This window comes from Sinohyriopsis cumingii, chromosome 1, assembly GCF_028554795.1.
Source record: "Sinohyriopsis cumingii isolate HCF-2022 chromosome 1, ASM2855479v2, whole genome shotgun sequence".
NCBI lineage: Eukaryota > Metazoa > Mollusca > Bivalvia > Unionida > Unionidae > Sinohyriopsis > Sinohyriopsis cumingii.
Genome location: NC_142961.1, coordinates 156,167,924 through 156,190,868, shown reverse-complemented (window position 1 = coordinate 156,190,868; position 22,945 = coordinate 156,167,924).

The following is a 22,945-nucleotide window of genomic DNA, read 5'->3' as shown; positions in this document are numbered from 1 at the left end:
CTCCATTGGTCCGTAGCTGTACTGGTGTATAGGTCAAGCATCTTCATTGGTCCATAGCTGTAAGTAATGTATAGGACAAACGTCTCCATTGGTCCATAGCTGGAAGTAATGTATAGGACGAGCGTCTCCATTGGTCCATAGCTGGAAGTAATGTATAGGACAAGCATCTCCATTGGTCCATAGCTGTAAGTAATGTATAGGACAAATGTCTCCATTGGTCCATAGCTGGAAGTAATGTATATTACAAACGTCTCTAATGACTCGTAGCTAGAAGTAAAGTATAGGATAAGCGTCTCCATTGATACATAACTTGAAGTAATGTATACGACAAGCATGTCCATTGATTTATAGCTGGAAGTAGTGTATATCACAAGTGTCTCCATTGATTCATAGCTGGAAGTAATGGATGGGATATGCGTCTCCTTTGATTCATAGCTGGAAGTAAGGTATAGGACAAGCATTGCCATTGATTAGTGTATATTCAACAAAATCTTAAACTGGTTAATGTATAGTAACAATGCACCTAATGACAACCGGTTAATATATGGTGAAAGTGAAGTTAAATACAACTGTTAATGCATGGTTAAACATGAACCAAATGGTAACATGTAACGTATGGTCAACGGGAATCTTAAGATAACTTGTTAACGTTTGACAAAACCACATGAATACAAAAAGGCATTTTATCTTTCTGGGTTTTTGTTGGTTGCTTTGGGGGGTTAGGTACTATGACCTCATTTTCACAATTAGATGAAAATATTGTCGTTTTTATACCATTTAATTTAGGGCATGGTAAACAACATAATTGGTACATATTCTAGTGGTGTAAATGCTTTATATTCTGTGCAAAGTATAAGCAGAGATTCAGTATTCGTTCGTTGCTAGGAAGTGGCTTTATCTTGTTAAAATATGTGTTTGCTACGAAATATGTTTCTATTTAAAAAAATATTGAATATGAATTGGCTGAACATAGATATCTGAATTAATGTTAATTGCAGCATTCTTAATTTAGCTCATAGGGCTAAGCGAGCTTATGACATGGTGCTATATCATCGTCTGTTTTGCTGAGTGCATCCATCACAGCTGATATTTGCAAGTTGAAACTCACATGACCAGTTAGATCCAGTTTGGCAGGAGCATCCATTGTGTGTGTGTGTAAGAACAGTGCCCATGCACCACAATACGTCCACTGTTGTTAAAGAGTAAAGACACAACAACTTTAAATTGACTTCTGAAAATCTCGGTGAACAGAATTTATATCAAATTTGACAAATGACAGTTGACATAAAAGGATTACAACTTTTTACAAGTGATGATCATCCACCGACAGATATGACAGCCATTACTAAAATAGAACCTTCTCAAAAATGGCTTAACAGAATTATGCAACATTTGGGGTAAAAACATTCTGGCATGAAAGACTTTAAAATTGTACAAATGATGCAGACCACTTTTAAACGTTTGGCCACTATTATTAAAAATGGAGAAAAAAAATCCTTTGAAGGACATCACTTCAAAAAATGTTAAGTAGAATTTGACCACTGTTATTAAAAGTAACAAATCCTGAAAATGACTTCTCAAAAACCGCTCACCAGAATTTGACTATAAGGCATAACATCATGATTGCCTTTCAATTTGTTAACAGCGATACACATCCACCTTCAAGTATGATAGCCATTACTGAAGATACAAAAATTTTAAAATTACATTTCAGAAACCGCCCAACAGAATTTGACCAAATTTGACGATAAAAGAGCCTTCAGTTCTTTATAAATGATCCCAATTTGATTTCAGCTATGGCTGCCATTCCTAAAAAAGTAAAATGCTTATAAAAACAAACTTCTTTACCAAAGTCATTTTCAAAATTTGACCAGATGTAACAGAGGGGGTACATATGTCCCCGGGCGCCAAGGTACAGGGGCGCCAAAATGAGGCTTACAACGTTACATTATAATAAGTAAACAAGGGTAATATTCAAAAATGTGATTAAACGGGGAGGGGGCTGGGGCGCCAATTTTATAGTTCGTCCCCGGGCGCAAAATATCATAGCTACGCCTCTGCTCGACTACTTAGCATCGTAGGCTATTGGTTATGCAGAACAGATAAAAAAAATAATTTAGAATTCAAGATGCATAAATTTCATTAGAGTAAAATATTAAAATATTAGAAAGTAATGAACGTGAGGGATTATTATGGATGACTTATAACAATAAAACAAGCAACGCTCTAAATTGATTATTCATATAATATAAGTAAATTTAGAGAGTATCTTACAATTTTATATGATGTGTTAATATTCAAACCATTACGATGCAAAGTATCTGACAGTTGAATAAAGTAACTTTCTTTCTATGCACAGTATCAATTGGCATGAATAAATAATCTCCTAAACGAAAGTGTGATTATTTGTTTTAAAATGTATTGACACATTAGAATAGAATGGAGGGTCCATACAATTTTTTATATTCATTCTCTTAGGAACTTGAAGTGTTTGTCCAACATATTTCATGTTAAATGTTTACTTTTGTTTTAGCAATGCCAGTAGTTAACCTGTTGGAATCGTATGCAGGAGTACCGGCTTTGATTCGCATACCAAACTAGAGCAGCTACTGTGTTGTGTCATTAGACTATACATATTAAATTCATCGCCTGGACCTTTTGCTAAAAGCAAACCTATCTGCTGTCAGTCTTATCCCAGGTAATTCTGAAAAATGTTTTTGGAATTTTTAATGTTTGACGAATTAAAGGAGAGTAAATAGGCACGTGACATATGGTTGCTTTGGGGGCAGATTTTGGGCAAACAATATTTTAATTAAAATATGTTCAATAAATAATTCATTGTAATGTTCATAATGCATGACTGTAATGAGGGATTCGTAATAAATTCTGAATTCTCTTTTTAACCTTGTTTTCGGTGAACCTGTCAAATTTAATGTCCATCGATTGAAAGAATAGCGTTCTATAAAACGATTTGCCGCTTCACGGTTATCACTTTGGACAACTGCAGAGATTTAAGATAGCATTGGTAAATGATAGTGACTTAAAAATGTCAAGGAAGAACAATTATGTTCCTGACCAAAGAACATACTGTTAAATCCAGGTGCGTCTAGCGTACTCCGACTGATATCATGGTTAGCTTTGGTAAATTTACGGAGAAAATTCTTTATCATATCCAACAATTATGAAGTGGTTTCGTTATTTTTATGATGAGAAACCATGAGGATGACACACGTTCTGGAAAACCGTTCTGTGCGATCGGTGAGAGATAGTGGCTGCTGTGAAGCGAGCAATTAATGAAACAGTTCCATACACAGTGGAAAATATTGTTATTCTCACAGGCATTAATTCCTCAGCTGTTTTCAATATCTTGCAGAATCATTTGAAGCTCAGAAATTTTGTGCAAAATATGAAAAAGTGACTAGTGATATTTTAATGAGAATGTAACACGTAACGAAACATAGATTTACTTTTTTAAACCATCGAGAGAGAACAATTTTTAGATCGAAGAAAACGAGCAGAGACCACAAATCGCTCGACGTGTTCGGAGTGCTTTTACTAAAAATGTTGGAGCATTATGGATCCAGCCGTCCGCACACCTGTACCCCGAGGTACCTATCTACTCCATTACAACGTATCACGGGTTTCGTTCCGTCATCGTGACAAACTTCATGAAGGAGAACAGCATCCAAAATAAGCCACATCCTCCATACAGTCCTGATTCAGCCCCAAATAAAAGCCACATCCTCCATACATTCCTGATTCAGCTCCAAATAAAAGCCACATCCTCCATACAGTCCTGATTCAGCCCCAAATAAAAGCCACATCCTCCATACAGTCCTGATTCAGCTCCAAATAAAAGCCACATCCTCCATACAGTCCTGATTCAGCTCCAAATAAAAGCCACATCCTCTATACAGTCCTGATTCAGCCCAAAATAAAAGCAACAGCCTCCACACAGTCCTGAAGCCCCAAATAAAATTTAGGTGAAAACCGCTATCAAAGATTCGCTGAAGGTCAGACGAAATGAAAGCCGCAGTGGGATTGGAAGTGCAGATTTCCAGTGTATGAACAAGATACCAAAAAATACAAGATGATATTTTGGATAATCAGAAAAGCGGCAGAGGAGCACAGGAGTACTTTGAGAGACTGTTAACCAATAAAGAGCTTTGTTGTACATCACAGCAATATTCATAATTTGCTAAAATAATACCCCTGGTAAATTTTAACTTTAAAATCATGTAATACTTCATTAGCTAATTCATGCCATCTAGAGGTTTACCCATTTGCTCTGTTATTAATAGCCAGTGACCCTATTCTACTTATTTATTTTTATATGCATGCCATAGAGACATATTATGATATGATGTTTTTAGTCTATTATTAATTTCGTTTATGCACACTATCGGCCACCATAAACAGTTACTAAACTTTGGAGATGGCTTACATGTGGAACTCGGGGTCGATTTCGATGTCAAAAGATCAAGGCCAAGTGTGACTGAGAAGAAAAATGATCTCTGAATAATAACTCTAGTTTCCCACTATCTACAGCTGCCAAACATGGTGAATGGCTTGCACTTAGGACAATGAAAAACCATCATTCTGATTAAAATCACATCTCCAATGTCCTTCGTGAATATCTGACAGCGATGGATTTGGGATTATGTTCTGGTGACCTATGTTATTACCATGATAACTAATTTTGTCAGCCAATGAGATGAAATCTTATATTTTCTCATATGGGAAAGATTAACTTTCAGAATTTTGACAGCTGCATTTCGTTATGTATATTTGATTTAATTAAATCTGATTTAATATACATTTCTTTTAATTTAATTGTTGGGGGCCCCGAGTGGCCGAGTGGTCTAAAGCGCTCTCCGTTTCGGATCACTGCCATCTCACCTCTGTCTGCGTGGGTTCGAGTCCAAGGCTCGGCTAGCGTGGGTACGTGGGAAAGCCTGCCAGTAGCTTCTCGTGGGTCGGTGGTTCTTCCCTGGGTTTTTCAGGGTTCTTCCTCCACCATTAATACTGGCCGCCATGTATAGCCTATCGTGTGCTGAAAAATGGCGTTAAACACTACAACAACAACAACAATAATTTAATTGTTTGTTTGTCAGTTTTAAATTTTTTTTATATTTTTCATTACATGCTATTGTAATGTAAATTTATTCACTGGAGATATTTGTCCAGAAAATCAGTTGACCTCAAATCATTCTTTCGTAAACAACCAAATGTTGACCTAGATTCTGACCGTTATTCAAAATTAGTAGCAGCCACTTAAATGACGTCTATTTTTATTTTAAAATGTTTGGTTGTTGTCGAGGTAATGATGGGACTACGTCATTTAAGAGTAAACATTTGTTAAAATTTCTATTTCTTAGAAAAATACGCGTGCTCATAGCTCTTATAACAATTATTCGGATTTCCAAAACCGGAGTGATATTTCTTGTTTATACAAGGAACCGTAGACTTCAACACACTACAGGTTACAGCATACGTCATCTTCTTCCATCTGGATTCTTCGTCGGGACTCGAACTTGAAATCATTGGAACATTTTATTATTAGGACTTCTAAAATTTTATTTGTGGGTTATTTTTGGATTATTTTTGGATTTAATTCATAAAACCGTAAGTTCATATTTTTTCTTCTCATTTTTACAGTATTTATCCAGGGAAATAAATTATTATATTTTTTCAAAGCTTGTTGTTTTCACTCTTTCTTGTGTTACTGTTCATTCTATCCTAAACACGTACCATAACAATTGGGGGCCCGTCCTGGATAATTTTGAATTTTGGCTAGAATATTTCAGAAAACTTAGTGTTTTTGAAATTTGAATTCCCCATGTTTTTGAAATCTTTAGTGAGATCGGCAAGCTTTTTCTAAATAGTCACCAAAAGTGGAAATCTTTCTTTCAAATCATACCCAGAAACAATTAGATCTTGTAAAAATGATGAATTGATTCAACTTGCCAGAAAATACGATCATTCTGAGGTAAAGGCTTCCTTAACGAAACAGAAAATAAGAAATATTTTGGTTCAGTACTTGGTGAAAAAGGAATGTTTTTGATAAAAGTGCTTTGGTTTCGATCAGTAATTCTGTATCAGACTCTGACACAAAAGTAAAGGAATTAGAATTAAAATACAAGATTGAACTGGAGTTAAGGAAGCTGGAACTTCAGAAAGAAGAAAGAGAGATATAAATGCAGTTACAAGAAAAACAAGTGCATTTACAAGCGTAAGAAAAAGAGAAAGAAAGACAATTGCAGTTACAAAAAGAACAAATGCATTTACAAGCGGAAGAAAGAGAGAAAGAAAATCAAATGCAAATACAGTTACTGAAAGGGCAAATGCATTTACAGTTGGAGAAAGAGAAGCAAGAGAGGGAATATCAATGTAGAATGAAAGAAATGGAACTGGCAAGTGAAAAGCACATTCATACTTCAAATCCAAATGTAAGTTTTGATCTTGCAAATAATAATAGATTAGTGCCCCCTTTCCGATAAAAAGAAGTAGACAAATATTTCACTCGTTTTGAAAACGTTGCTGAAAATTTTAAATGGCCAAGGAAGCATTGGACTCAGTTATTACAATGTGTACCCACTGGTAAGGCTGGTGATATTTACAATTCACTGTCAGTTCACCACAGTTATGGCTATGATGTGGTTAAAGAATGCATCCTAAGGGGTTATGAGTTAGTCCCTGAGGCTTATCGGCACAAATTCAGAAACTATAGAAAATAAGCTGGACTAACTCGTGTCGAAATTTCTAGAGAAAAAGGGCATTTATTTGATATATGGTGTTTAGCCAAGAAAGTTGAACGAGATTATGAAAGTCTCAAACAACTTGCATTACTTGAAGATTTCAAAAACTGTGTCCATAGTGACATTAAGTCTTATCTTGACGAGCATCAGATTGAAACCTTGGAAAATGCTGCTGGAGCTGCTGACGAGTATTTTTTAACTCATGAAGTTCCTTTTGTAAATAAGATTTCTACTCTTTCTTGTGTTACTGTTTATTGAAGCCTAAACACGTAACAATTTCCACTGGCTAATTATAATGCCACCAGAACATGACCCCTAAGCGGTCGATGTGAGATCTTCAGGTAGGATGGTGGAGATACGATTTTAATCAGATTGGTGAGAACCTTATGATTTCGGGCCCAAATGTCAAAGTTCAAACTCACTCACTGAAACGTATTGATCTTGTAGTAAGAAGGTCAGGGTCACTGTGGCTGATAAAACATCGAAATCGTTTTTCTCCAGTATTTAGTTCCATATCATGTACCTCGACCAAACCTGTGGATTGATTGCCTTTTGGATAAATTGATTGCCTTTTGGATAGGGAAGAAACCTATTGGTGTTGGGGTTCAGAGTCAGGTTAATTGACCGAAGGAAGAAACACGGTTTCTGCACAAAACATGTCATGATTACATCATACTCTTTTTGATCATTTTTTAAAATTCATTAATGACAAGCTGCCGCCGGTCATAGACAGCCTTTGATAATTTTGAAATGCTTGGGCATGTTCAGTGTTTGGCTATTTGGTACTTTTGGGGTAGATTTGTGAAAAATGATATATATTTTATTTCTTTAAAATTATTTAAAATTTTCAACCTAAACTTATTGCAATTTGGTTAATCTTTCAATATTTTCATTCATCGTCTCAGAACTTAAATAGCTACTGTAATTGATAACATGTGTGAGTTTTCCCACATTTACACATTACTCATTTGCTTGTGTCTGGTCATTAGATTTTGCTTTAAATGTAAAAAAACAATATTTATCAAATGAGCTGCCATAGAGAGACTCTTGGGTGTTAGTTTGTTTTGTTACTTTTTTTCGCGTTAGTGTTTTTTGTTACTTTTTCTTCGCGTATGCACGCGCGTTTACTACCATGGCGCATCACTGCGGTCGCGCCCTCTCTCCTTATAGGAAAATATTTAACCCTGAAACTATTGAAAAACTTAAAGACCCCAATCAATTGATTGATATAGCTGCATATGGATATGATGCAAAAGAAAAATATGTGATACCTCAAAATCTTCAAAAACGAAAACCAGAAAGGTTTGCTGGTGAGGTATATGCAGCTGCATGTGATTTAGGTAAAATTAATTGGAATGACCGAAAACTAGCGCAATTTCAAAATGTTGTAGAAGAATATAAGAAATGAGAAAAAAACAACAACAACATACTTATGGTTCTTCCGGCGCTACTGGAAGCGGTCTTTCTACCCCAACTATGTCAACCTTGACTTGGTCAAGGGAAAGCGGTGTTTCTACCCCAACTATGTCAACCTTGACTATGTCAAGAGAAAGTGGTCTTACTGCCTGCCTGTCCTAAAAACGGTCTTTCTGACGTAGAACGACTAGAAGTCATCACAGGAGGAAAATGTGCCGGAAATAATTCTCCAGAAATTATTAATGAGGCAGCTGATATTTGTCGAAGATTATGTACAGGTGGTATCATGAATATTGAAATCTATCGAAAAATTATTGATGAACTCATTACTAAGTCATTAGATAAATAAGTAGTAAATAAGAGGATCATACACAATGCACAACGCGGAACGACAATGGTCAGGGTAGTAAACTCACGATTACCTACTTATAGAGCGATTTGTGGAGATGGACTCTGTGATGTTGTTCAGGGCCTATTCAGAAGAATGGCCCCTAAAGTAGCACCAATTGCAAAAAAAAAAAAATCAATGAAAGATAATGAAACTGTTCGTGATTAAGGCATTGGTGATATTGTCGATAAAGCATTTTCGGCAATCAAAGACAAAGTAACACGATTAATACGACAAAAATCACAGCAACCGGTAAAACAGGTCACAGTGAAACTGGCCAGCACCGAAGTTATGCCCGCAAATGTCAGTAAAATAATAAATCAAGCCGCAAATCAAAAGCTAGCAGAATTGGCTGGAACGCCACCCTTGACATCCGTCAAGGCAGAAAAAGAAAAAGAAAAAATATATAACTGCAAGTCTGATAGCAGGAAGTGGTCTTCGTGTTAGACGCAGACGGTAAACCATTTGGAAACTGGGCAGTTATAACAAATGTTTAACGTATATCCGACCCAGCATTTGACATGGACGCACCAGTTCTCAAGGGTGAGTCTGTGCGTGATTATCAGTATTATTTCTATGAGGCACGTGTACCCAACGCACGTGGAAGAATCGAATTACAGGTTCATGATACAAGTAGATATTTCTTGCCCGTCAGGGCATTTACTGAGGTCGAAGGCAGAATTTTAAAAGAAGATGATACAGTATACGGAATTTGTGATCGAGTTGGTTTTCTTAACAATGGCATTATGGCATTTTTAACAGCGCTATTTACATGATTGATGGATAAATATATTGAATCGTGTCTCAAAAATGTGATACTTGGTCTTGCGAGATACTCCGACGATTATACGAGATCGGCCAGTCCAACAATGATGTTTGCAAAAGACACAATTGATCACCCAGAAAACAGAAACGTAACAATGAATGCGGCTGGAAATGCAGTTGCATCAATGAATGAAAATTTCAATTTAGGATTTGCCGCACGTCGATCAATGTTGAGCGACGATGAAGAGTTTTCATCCTTAATTCCACTGTCTTGTATTTTTGGATTTTGCGTGGGGGGGGGGGGGCTTGTCATCGTCGGGTTCATAAAACATTAAATTATTCTGATAAGATACTTTTGTTTGTATATTTTAGAAAATACCGTTTTGGGTAACGCCGTGTACCGAAGGAGAGAGAATTAACCACAAAATGCCAACTGGCGGATATATTATTTTAACCACATGATACTATTGTTAAATCTATCCACTGTGGGATAGCGATAACTCTATTAACCACGTTACGTATCCGCTACATCTCTCTGCATTGTTTGCAAAATTTTCTGTTCATACTTTCTTGAGTACGCTGATTTGTATAGTTTATTTGCAACTGATTGTATTGAAGGTGTGCAAATATAAAAATACTTGCCAGCCGCATTCATTCATTGATTGAAATATTATTTCTTCACCAGGCTCTGTATTCACGTATTTAACAAGCCTTGGAGTATTTTTATGCTTTTCAGTATTTCCGAATGAGTAATTTTCGCTCTGTGTAATAGCTCGAAGGTGGTGCAAAAAGTTATTTTTGGGATCTGAGTCTATATTATCGATCACAATACCGTCTTTGAGTACCGCAAATAAACATTCGTATATGAATCTTTGACAGTAATAATTCTTCCCCCTCTCTGCGCCGAACACTAGATAACCATCATTATTAACAAAACTAACTGATGTTTTAGTCGACAGTGGTTGATTACACCATCACGAGATGCTTCATAATTCTTGACGATAGGATGTCTCACAAATTCGTTTTGCTCCATTATATATAACATTATTTATCTAAATTATTTACAAATATTGCTAAGTAATCTTCAGCGTTTCTTATAACTTTTTCAGTGTTGTCGTTGTTTTTATATATATCATAATATCGCTTCAGCTCTCTGTATTTTTTACCACTACATTGCACACACAACTGTGTTTTCCCTCTAACTCCAATACCACACCGTAAGCACGGTTTTGGGCCTAGACTCCCCCTTTGTACGCTTTGCGAATGTTGTCAAATATCATATGGCTACGTTCTTGTGAGCCTAATGGATCATGACGCTGAAACGCAAAAAATATGTATTGCGGTGCAGAAACGCCCTTCTGTGATGCTAAATGCCATGTAAATTTTCCGTTAACGTCAGTTTGCGCACTATCCGTGGTTACTGTCAACCATGACATCAATGATTTACCACCTTGATCCATAAAAGACAGTAGTCGCTGATCGTCGTCGATCGTTGGAGTCGTCACCGGCATCCACTACGAAAGTTTTGTCAGTACTACTTCACCAGCATCACCAGCAGATATCCAGAGCGCGTTCTTGCTAGTGGCTTTTCTCACAAGAGAAATTAAGTGTTTAGCTCCAAAGATAACTTTTCTGACATCTCTGCAAAATCCAAAGATGTGTGACAGTGGAATCGTGCATGAAAAAGCTCAACGGTTTCCTACCAACATTGCTCGGCGCGTTAAAAATCCTAGGTTGAAATTTGGAATTACACCCACCATGAACCACAGGCTCCACGTCTGCATCATCGGCAGCGGCGGTGATTTTCTTTGTCCGTCTTATAATATACTGTACATCGCTAGGACTGTTGGAAGTGTCTTTAGCGAACATCATTGATGGACCGGCTGATCTTGTAAAGTCATCAGAGTATCTTGCTAAACCTATTATTTTTGTGGCAACGTCGACGTCATTTTGAATTGTTTCGATGATTTTTCCATCAATCGAGTATGTAGCGCTGACAAACAACGCCATTATGCCGTTATTGACAAAACTAATTATAACATCATCTGCTTACACGATATTGTCTATTTTTATAATTTCACCTCCTACCTCAATAAAAGCCTCAGCGGGTAAAAAGTATGTACTTGTATCGTGGACCTGCAATTCAATATTTCCTTGTCGATCTGGTTCTCGTGCGTCATAAGAATAAGACTAGGTAATCACGTACCGATTCATCCTTGAGAACTGGTGCGTCCATGTCAAATACGGAATTGGATGTAAGTTTGAACATTTTATAATAACCGCGTTGATCTAAATCATGGTCGTCTGGCATGAGTACCACTTTGAGAAACTCCATCTCCTGCTATCAAGCTTGAAGCAATATTTTTTCTGCTTCACCAACTCCTTGATCCATCAACGCTGTTAGTTATTGATTTGCGACTTGATTTATTCTTTTACTGACATTTGCAGGCATGGTTTCAGTGGATGGTAAAATCGTTTGGGGTAATTTTACTGGTTTTCGTCGTATTAATCGTGCTATTCTGTATTTGATTGCCGTGAACGCTTTACCGGCAAAGTCGCTAATTTTACCAGTAGCTTTTCCTCGAATAACGTCAATGGCTTTTATTGATAATTGTTTTGCGATTGGTGCTGCCTTTGGAGCCATCCTTGTAAATAATCCCTGAATGACATTACCGAGTCCGTCTCCGTAAAACGTTTTATAAATGGGTAATCGTGAGTTTACTACTCTGACCATTACGGGTCTGCGTTGAGAATCGTGTATGATCATATTATTTATTATTGATTTATCTAATCACTGTAGTAATCATCAACGATTTCATCAACGAGAGATCGATAAACATTAATATCCATGATATCACCTTGAAATAAATATCAACTGCTTCATTGATTATTTCCGGCGAATTATTATCAGCACGTTCCCCCCCCCCCCCATGAGAACTACTAGTCGTTGCATGTCATCGGGAATGTTGTTAGGACATGAAGTAAGACCACTTCCTTGAGTAAAAACAAACCACTTCCTGTAGATGCATCGTAAAATTGTTCCGGAGATTGTGGTCGAAAAGGTTGTTGTTGTTCAAGTTATTTTATTCTTTCTTTTAATTGCTGTTTAAAATTAATATAATTCGAATCTTGTGATTCAATCGGCAAATCTTTAGCAGCAAAATATACCACAGGAATCCAATTACCAGGTGATATGTTAACTGTAGGTTTTAAATAATTTTGACGTGGGTCACATCCACTTGCAGCAATATCAATTAAATCATCCAGATTTTTAAATTCCTCAAGAGCATCATCAGTAAACATAACTCTATGTCGTTTACCTTCTATGCTTCGCTGTGATTGTTTTTGTTGTTGTCGTTCTGTCTTTTGCTGCGGTGAAGGAAGTTGATATGGTGGTGGCGGAGAAGAGGTTGTAGAAGGTTGCTGCGAATATTCTTCATTCAACTCTTCATCGTCTTTTTATTTCTTTAACAAGGGCTTTGTATACAAAATCATCATTTCTGACTTGTTTTTTGTTGCAGTATATACGATATATCCATTTAGCAAGATTTTCATCTGTTACAGTTTCATAACCAGGTTTTAATATTGTAGATTTATAAAACATACTAAGTAGTATTTTTTAGGCGATTCACGTTCTTTAATATTTTTATTATCTTTAATAAAATCTTTTTTTAATTTTTTCAATCAATTCAACATTTTCATTTTTTACTATGGGTTTAGGAGCAAGTTCTTGTTTTACGCCGGCGATTTCAGTACGAATATTCTCAAGTATTTCTTCACCCCTGACAGGGTCAGGAGGAGGTTGAGCTGCAGATATATCAGCTGGAAGATTTCGTAAAATCCACTTTTTTTTTAGTTCTTTCTTCTTTGTTTCCAGTTTGCTCAGCGGTTTGTTTTAATACTGGAAGAAGATTCTTTTCAGTAATTTTTGCGACTCTTTCAGTAGCCGCTGTAACAGTCTTAAATAACTGTTCTGTACCTTCTACAAATTCAACTTGTGACTCCCGAGGAGCTTGTAGCTTTTCTCTGACAGAATCACGGACTGGAATATATTTTTTTAATTGCTTCTAGTCGCTCTCGAGCTAATCTAGCTGTATGAGATTCCAACGTTGGGGCCATTATTTGATATAATTTGATTTAATTATAGCAGTATGAGATTCCAACGCTGGGGCCATTATTTGATATAATTTGATTTAATTATAGCAGCAGAGGGGGTGCGACCTCAGATAAGCGTCAAGGCAGTAAAACGCGCGCGTATACTTTTAAAAAACACTAACGCGAAAAAGTAACCCCCAGAACTACACTCTTGGATAAACTCTCGGAAAGTTAGAGGCTTCGGTTTCACGTTATCGGCGTAATTTTTTCATTTTCGTAAAAGCCTTAGTTTTCCAAAATGGACCTTCTAAAATGAGGTGGGTACACCCTCTCTGCTGCTGAAATTCTTAGCGTCAATATATACAATACACAACATTTATAACTAATAGTATTTTTAAAAATCCTTTTGCAATGCAAATTAACACAGTTTACAGTCTCATGAAATATATACGTTTCCGCATTCGAATTAATTTTTTTTTACAAAGACTGGGATAACTCTGCTTTGATCAAATACCATCAAAATGTGTGTATCCATTTCACAAACGAAAAAGATTAACCTTACTATTACCTAGTGCTTCGCGTAAACAAATTTAGTCAAATTTATGACAGTACTGCATAAAAGTAAAGTAATGTTTTTATTTCTTCAAACCTTCAATACTTCATGTTTAACTTTCTCCAGATCGATCATGATCATTTAGTTTACCTACCGCCATTGTCTCGTGGGTCGGTGGTTCTTTCTAGGGTTTTCCCGGGTTCTTCCTCCACCATTAATACTGGCCGCCATGTATAGCCTATCGTGTGCTGAAAAATGGCGTTAAACCCTACAACAACAACAACAACAACAACAACCTACCGCCATTGCATAATCAGATTGTCTGGCGTTACCATTGTCGTGCCAATGACCTCTGCCACGGGAAAACCAAGTGTACTTTGTTTATCAAGATGTACAATATGGTAAGTGTCCTAATCGTTGGCGTACATTGTACGATCAATAATAAGTTTGTCATTTGTTTTCAGGAATTAAGTGTGAGTGCCCTCCGTAACCTCATTAGGAAAGAAAATCAAGATATTTCTTTTCTTGCACACTATCTGTTAAGTCTTCGGAAACCCCCTATAAATGACGGATGATCAATTGCTTCACTGGCTAGACCGATAAATCTGTCGCAAAGATACTTTTATTGTGATAAACACCATCAGAATAAACAGATCGTTATCGGGACATATTTGTTGGTTTATTCACATGTTTAGTGGGCATACAGTTAGTATCCTTATAGCGACTGACTTTAACAATTATATCTAGACAAGATTGCTTGTCATCAGATGGAAATCTATTGGCACGCCCTATATCTATTGTGTTGGTATGCGGAAGTATGAGTGTCTCATTGACGAATGACCTGATAATGTGCTCTCTTTTTCTCGCTTCCCAATGTTTATTGGAAGGGCTTTTAAGGCCACAAGAACAATAGTGTTTCGTCGAGATTCCGCTTCAGGCTTATCTAATATTTTTCTCCAACAAATCTGCCTTTTACTTCAATGAATCATTTTAACAATAAAATTTTCAAGTTTTCAATCACCGTTTACAAATTTGAAATTTTCAATATCTTTAAGTTTTCAATCACCGTTTTTAAGCTTAACAATAAACATTAGCAGGTCACTGCATTTTGCATACATCTGGTAGACATCGGCTCTAAGACACAAAGTGATGCAAAGTTTAAATTATTGTTCAGTTCTTCGAATATAGTTGCACGTTACTGATATATACAGTTGCATGTGTCTCAATGACATTTATTGTTTATTATTTTGTGATTATTGTGACATATGTTATTTTATGACATGTTTCAAATGGACCATAATTTCCAAACATATTCTCTGGTTTATATCAGTCCCGTCATCTACCTCTAAATGACCTTATATTAACATTATACCCTTGTCTGTTCCTAACTGTTAACGAATGAATCCTAATTAAAACTCAATTCATGCCCCAAGCAGAACAGATTCTACCCCAGTCAACAACTTGTTGCGGAACCAGTCAATACATCAGTTTTAATGTTTATGTGTCACGCATACCGTGAATGAAAGCAATTTGACTACATACTACAGACAGATTACTCTTCAAACGTTTGCATCATTACCGTCCGGCAACAGTATGCCGGTATTCAAATTTACAAATGATGACCATGACACCTACACAAAATCCGTTTCGCATACGTTGTTCTTATCCATGTATACATGTTAAAACATTTCCTCGTTTTTCATGGACATGCATAATGCATAATCAAAAATACGTCATCAGCAACACTGTGAAATAAACTCTGATACACCGACGAAAGTGCTTTTTTATCAGTTGAGCTTATGGAAAGAAACTTTGACTGGCTTATTCAAGAAGCATGGCAATTGATGCAGGGTCAGTTTTTATGAGAAACTTTTACTCGGGTTAGCAACGATTCGTTAAGCATGTTTTTACATGTTTTGTAGAAACAATAAATTCGTATTGCAGGCAGACATGGCTGAAAAGTAACTTTGCTGATATTCGCTAGTTGCTTGCGACGATGGTTACAATCACACGATTTTACTACACCAGTCTTTAAGTCATAAAAGAGCAATAACTCCAACAAAAATCACAGGAGGACAGTGTTTGGTAGCTAAAGCATTCTGTTATACTCCACACTGAGATGCAAGTAAGAAGGAGAATGACTCTTACGAAAATGTTGTATCAGATTTATTCGGCAATACACCCACTTTCAGGTGATGACCCTAACATTTACCAAATTTCACGTTGATCCATTAAATATGTGCGTTTATAAGATTGTGTCAGACACTGCACTGAGCTACAAATAAAAAGGGTAATAACTCTTACAAAAAGTATTATATCAAAGTGATTTGATAATATACCTCTCTTCAGGTGGAGATCATGAAACTGACCAAGTTTTGTAGCAACCCTTGCTGCAGGACTAGTTGAGCACGGACTTAATTAGGTTACGATAAAAGGGCAATAACTCTTTAAAAAAATGCAGGAGCAACTCCATTTGTCGAGATGTAGGAATTCAGACGATAATCACAGCATTTACCAAATTTCATGGCGGCTATGAAAACATGATAATAGTTGCATTCAGAAGATTTTAAGATTTAAAAAAAATTATTCAGTGAATTAGCCTAAAAAACAATAGGGCCATAACACGACCATTTACTACGTTTGATGTTAATCCAAACAAACCAACATACTAGTTACACCAACATTAGATAATTATTTTATTCCTCATATGTAAAAAATAATTTCAAAAAAATTAACATATGCAAATTATTTTCTTATATTTATTTTATGTATGTTAAAGATAGGAATACATGCTCAAATTGCTTGCTACGTCTCTTGGCTGTGTACGTCCGTTCGTCCCGAGAAACCTGTTAGCAATATTTTACACAAACCAATCAGTGAAGAGGAATGGAATTTCGTTAGCGTATTTCTGTCCATATGTAGAAAATCCGGATACATATTTGGACCATTAACTGAGTTTTCTATATTCTACACATTTTTTTTAACTGTTTGAATTTATACAGTTTCGAACGAAAACGTTGTTATCAGGATGAAAGGAGAACTAATTGACATAGATATATATACAGTTTGGTGGACATGTTATATGTAAATTACCGGGTACATTTTTCAGCCATTATATGACTTCTGTATTTTATTTTACAGATTTGTGTACTTTAAACTTTCTGACAATAATTTGGATCAATACATGGTCCTAGTCCAGTCTTAGTTCATGGAGAAACATCTAAAACTGAGATGGTTATTTGTAGTGTCCCATAGGGTACAGTCCTGGGCCTATAATTGTTCTTACTTAAAATTACTGACATAGCTGACAACGTTACATATAGTATCCATTTATAATTGAAGATAGTTAGCATTCATGCAGATGTGTAATAATTCCTCATGACTCAATTCAATTTTTAAAAAGATCTTGACACTCTAAGCGAGCCCAGAAACCACAATAATTTGCAAAATGTTTGGATCGCATTCAACATAAAATTAGGGAATTAAATCCGTGTAAGTACATCATCAAAATTAAATTTAGAAAAAAGAACGTTTAGATTCTGTTATTTTTTTAAATTTTAGCTTTTGTTTTTTACATTTGGAAAATACCAAAGACATCAATAAGTAACGGACAGGGAATAACATCAAAAGCCTTTTGTATTGATAGGGCGGGGGAGTGGTGGCATCCTTAAAGCTCTAGACAGTGTCTATATCCACAAATAAAGTGATGCATATAAATGTGCCATAATTGATCAAACACTACTCAAAGATATTAGATTTGAGAGAGAACGTACATCAGAAATCTCTCTCTCTCTCTCTCACACACACACAAACACACACACACACACACACACACACTTAAAACATGGCACGTACTGCAAACCATCTGTCGAATATCCATATAGTCCACAATACCGCACCGTCGAGGTCATCATAAAGCCTACCATTTAACACATAAGCACCAAACTCACAATACACGTCTGCATATGATTTACCCTTATTATATTTCCAGTTTTTACTGGGTTTAGGTAATGAATATGATTCACCAAAGTCTATACCATCTATTAAAAGATCCACAATAATCTAAAGGATACACTCGATAGAACCTTTAACCCTTGTTTTGAAATCACCTGACAGAAAGAAAGTCCATTCCCTTCAGTGATCGAATACCCAGTAGGTATGATTCTACATTTTAACGCCGGGATTTTTTTCTCTCTGTAGTTTATAGGAAAAAACTGAAGTGAAATGTATGCAAAACATATAATATTTTGATCTTTTAAAAACATTTCCCTCAAAATACAAAGCAGCACAGTTCTTAAACTCATAAAATATGTGCCTTGCCGCATTCAAGTTAAACATAATGTATTAAAAGAAAAAGAAACTGATACTTCAGCTATATTTACTTCTTCTCAAAAGTTTTGTTCTTACGCTATTAAAATGTATTTATCCATTTAATACATAACACAATTTCACGTCAATACTCTTCATGTTTAGCAACCAATAATGTCAAATTTAAAACAATTCTAAAGACAAGCAATGAAATGTTTATTTTTTTCTTCAAACTTTGAATTCTCCAGTCGATCATAGAATGTTTATATTTTTCAAATAATTGTTTCGTTTTGAGTGACCGATGTGCTTCGAACATCCTCCTGTTTATAGCGCTAACTCACTCTCGTTTCCGCTCTGTCCACCGTTACCAGACCTGACTTAATCAGAATCATCCAGTTTACCAAAGGCGCTTGCATAAAATCAGATTGCTTTGGATTGTCGCTGCCATACAGACAACGTCATCCTTAATCTCTATCGCGGATAAAACCCTGTGCAAAGCCACGCGTTCAGTGCCTGCCAAGGGGTAGACTATACGTCGTGTCCTCACCACGGACGTACGCTACATAATTCAACGAGATTCTCTTGATTCTCATTAAGTGAGAATCGAAGTAATTAATTTTCTTTCTTGTTCCTTGTGTAAAGTCCCCCGAAGCCCCTGTTTTTGACTTATGATTAAGCACTTTATGGACTGTACCCATAAATCTGTTCTGATAACGATACTTTTAATGTGATGAACGACCATCTGAACAAAAATATTGTTGTCGGGACAGATTTGTCGGGCTAATCACCAGTACAAACAAATTGTTATGGGGGTATATTTATCTGTCTAATCATCAGTATAAACATATTGTTATCGGGACAGATTTATAGGTCTAATTATCAGTATAAACATAATGTTATCGGGACAGATTTATAGGTCTAATCAGATATTTCCTCGAGCACATTCCACTTGACCTTGCAGTGATTAAATTTAACTATCAGACAGCACTATGTGGCCACACTCTTTATCAAATGTGTCAGTCAGCATGCGGTTGATCTAGTGTGTCCTGGACACTTGACCTGACCTTGCACAAACTCTCAGCGTTCATTGGAATGGCCTTGGAGGCAATAAAACTAGATTGTTTCGTCGATATTGTGCATACAGTTTATATAATTGGTCTTCCAAGCTCTTAGTATCGTCATTTAGCTCTAACTAGTCTCAGTGTGCTTGGTCAGGGCTGTAATGTGTCCACCATGTCGGTTGGGGCTGTCATGTTCCCACCATGGTCGGGCTGTAATGTGTCCACCATGTCAGTCGGGGCTGAAATGTGTTCACCATGTCGGTCGGGGATGTAATGTGTCCACTACATCGGTTGGGGCTGTAATGTGTCCACCATGTCGGTCGGGCTGTAACGTGTCCACCATGTCGGCATGGGTTGTAATGTGCCCATCATGTCGGTCGGGCTGTAATGTGTCACCATGTCGGTCGGGGCTGTAATGTGTCCACCAATAAAGTGTCCGTTTCAGTACTGCATTTAAGGTAGACGAAGACAATTGTATCGGGTTACTTGTATTCATGTGGAAAGGAGATGAATCACTTTTACCGCCATTATTATATCATTTTTTCATGTTTTATTTCTTCATAATTTTGTTAAAACATTATTTTACTTCTTTTGACGAAAATCTTGTTCGCACGATTAAAGAAAACTCAACTGAGATATATGAAACTAGGTAAGCAAATATTTATGCATATGACCAGGATAGATATAATGCTATTACATACATAGTTTTTCAAATGTATTCATTTGAAACGTTTTGGAATTTGAATTATTTGAAACATTTAATATACATGCACTCACTCACACACACACACACACACACACACACACACACACACACACACACACACTGTCACGTTGCTCAGCTCCAGTTCGTAAGTCGTGCATAAACTAAGGTATTATTACAAACCATGTTTTGATGTCTAAACACAGCCGCAGGCTAGAGTTATTCTCTTACGCAAAGGCTACCGTGACCAGAGAGAAAGAGAATACCCGACATCTTGAATAATAATAATAATAATAATAATAAAGAGGACTTTGTATAGCGCCTAATCTTTAGAAGCTCTTAGCGCTTTACAACATTAGACAACACCTAAAACATAAAAAACATATATAATGATATGATTACAAGAAACAAACACCATGAAATTAGAAAACATACAAAAACATGCTGAAAATATTTAACGTAGGAGACGTTATTAGGTCTTTAAGTTTGTTCTTGCAGTCGAAATAAGTGAGTTTTAAGAGAACTCATGAATAGGATCACTGTGTCTTTGTGTCTAAGTTCAGTGGGCAATTCATTCCACGTTGTTGGGCCCTAATATGCAAAAGAACGTTGTCCATATGACTTCGTTTCATAGTGGGAATAATGAGTATACGATTGTCAGAAGAGGAGCGTAAGTATCTTGCTGGTGTGTACACATGGGTGAGGTCGGATAGGTATGTTGGACTGGAGTCCGTCAGTGAAACGTAGCACAGAGAACAAATGTGTTTGATTCTGGATCGAATGGATAGACAGTGTATGGTACAGAGCAGCGGGGAGGTGTGCTCTGATCGTGGTACTCTAAGTATGATCCGAGCAGCTGTGTTTTGAACTTTTTGAAGTTTCTGGAGTAGATATTGAGATGAACCAGACAGAATTGAGTTACAATAGTCCAGTCTTGAAAGTACTAATGAACACACAAGTGTTTTAGTGGCATCAACTGAAAGATATTTGCGAACTGAGCTGATGCGTCTCAGCTCAAGATATGCAACCTTGCATATGTTCATGACATGTTGGTGCAATGTGAGAGTACTGTCCAGAGTAACACCTAGGTTTCGTACTGATTGTGTGAATTTAATGTTGGTGTTGCTGATATTTATTGTTTGAGGTAAAGGATATGAATGGGAAAGTCTTTATGTTGTGATCAGAATGGCCTCAGTTTTATCATCATTCATCTGCAGTATGTTACATGTCATCCATGATTTCACATCAGAAATGCACCTCTCGGCACAGGCGTTGGATCGCGCTACTTCCCACCTATGTTTTACAGCTTAGTCCGAAGAAGCCACTCGTAATTTGGCGGTAAAACTTAGAGAGGAGATTCAAGGAAAGACAAAACTTCGTCAAGGAATCTTTTTGGGAGACAGAACTTCCGGTTCATTTAAGTTTCATGTCTCTAATAGGGTAGATACGGAAGTCAGACTAGCAGAGCAGTCGGAGTCGACAAGTCTATTCGGTGGAGAGAGTCGAGGAGGAGGAGGAAAGGAGTCGAGGAGAAGAAAGTAGGGAAGGAAGAGTATAGAGAAGTCGAGGAAAAGAAAGAATTTGGAGAAAGTGTGGAGGAAGAGGTGAAGGAATTGGAGGATTAGGAGAGAAGAATACATAGATGAGTAGAATACAAGGACCGGTGGAAAGCTATCTCACACTACTAATCAAATGAAACAATAGGCTGTCAGAGGGTTGAGCAGAAGGAGAGTACTGGGGAAATTTTAATCATTTTGACTATTGAATTCTCATTAAATTGTTATTCATTGAATTTCACGTTTTTGTATATTCAATCATTTATTCGTCCGCATTGCTGACTGGGGGCTCTGAGCTTTATATCTGTCTTTCATTAATTTAACTTCCAACCAAATTCGAGCCTGGGTGTGACTTCTATAATAATTTAAATATAATATTGGGAGCAACCCACTCCAACAATAACAAACCTACCACAGTGGCGGCATAACAACCCCTCACGTCACGCACAAACTTTATTTTGTTATATATTTTTTGGTATTTCTTGACATAGCCTTCGTCTATGACAAAAACGTTGTTAGCACGATAAAACAAGAACTACTTACTGAAAAAATGAAAAATTATTGATATGCATATTTATATGGATGTTATGGTAGACAGTTAGCACTTTTTATTTTTTGGGACTGGGATCTTTAGGATCAGTAGATCGGCCTACTGAGGGCCAACAGTCATGGATGGGTTGAGCGGGTGGCATACGTGTTGTACAAAACTTAATTTATAGTTCGCAACTTATTTTACGTTATATTCTGAATACTTTATGGTCCTAAGCTAAGTAATACAAAGAAGCAAAACCAAGAACTTTTATAAAATTTAGCAAAAAATTTAATTCTCTAAGTTATAAAATTAAAATTTAAGAGGAACTTACGTGATTATAAATTAAATCCGAAATAAGTCTAAAAGTTTTATCACAAATCCAAAAGAATAGAGTGTTCCAAAAGAATTCAGGGTCCTGTCTGTGCTGATGTACCAACATCCTCGAGGTATCACATCGGTATTGACCAGAACTCCTTCGAATAAATTCACAATAGTCTCGAAATGTTACTTTAGTCCAGTCTTATGAGCACTTTGCTTTGTTATTCCAATGAATAATGCAATGAAACGAATCCTCTCAAATTATATCAAAAGATAACATTAAATGCATCTGCAGAACGATTTTAAACATGAACATTGGAAATGTGAATTAATTGTCCACATCTCTGTCCTTATACACACCCTACGACTGTACGGTGAAATATTTTCCTACTCGATGTATGTCGCACTACCTCCCATGTGACATATATCACAATACGTCCCGACATGGCAACAGAACCCATCTGACTTAATCGTCCAGTGAGAAATTACCCC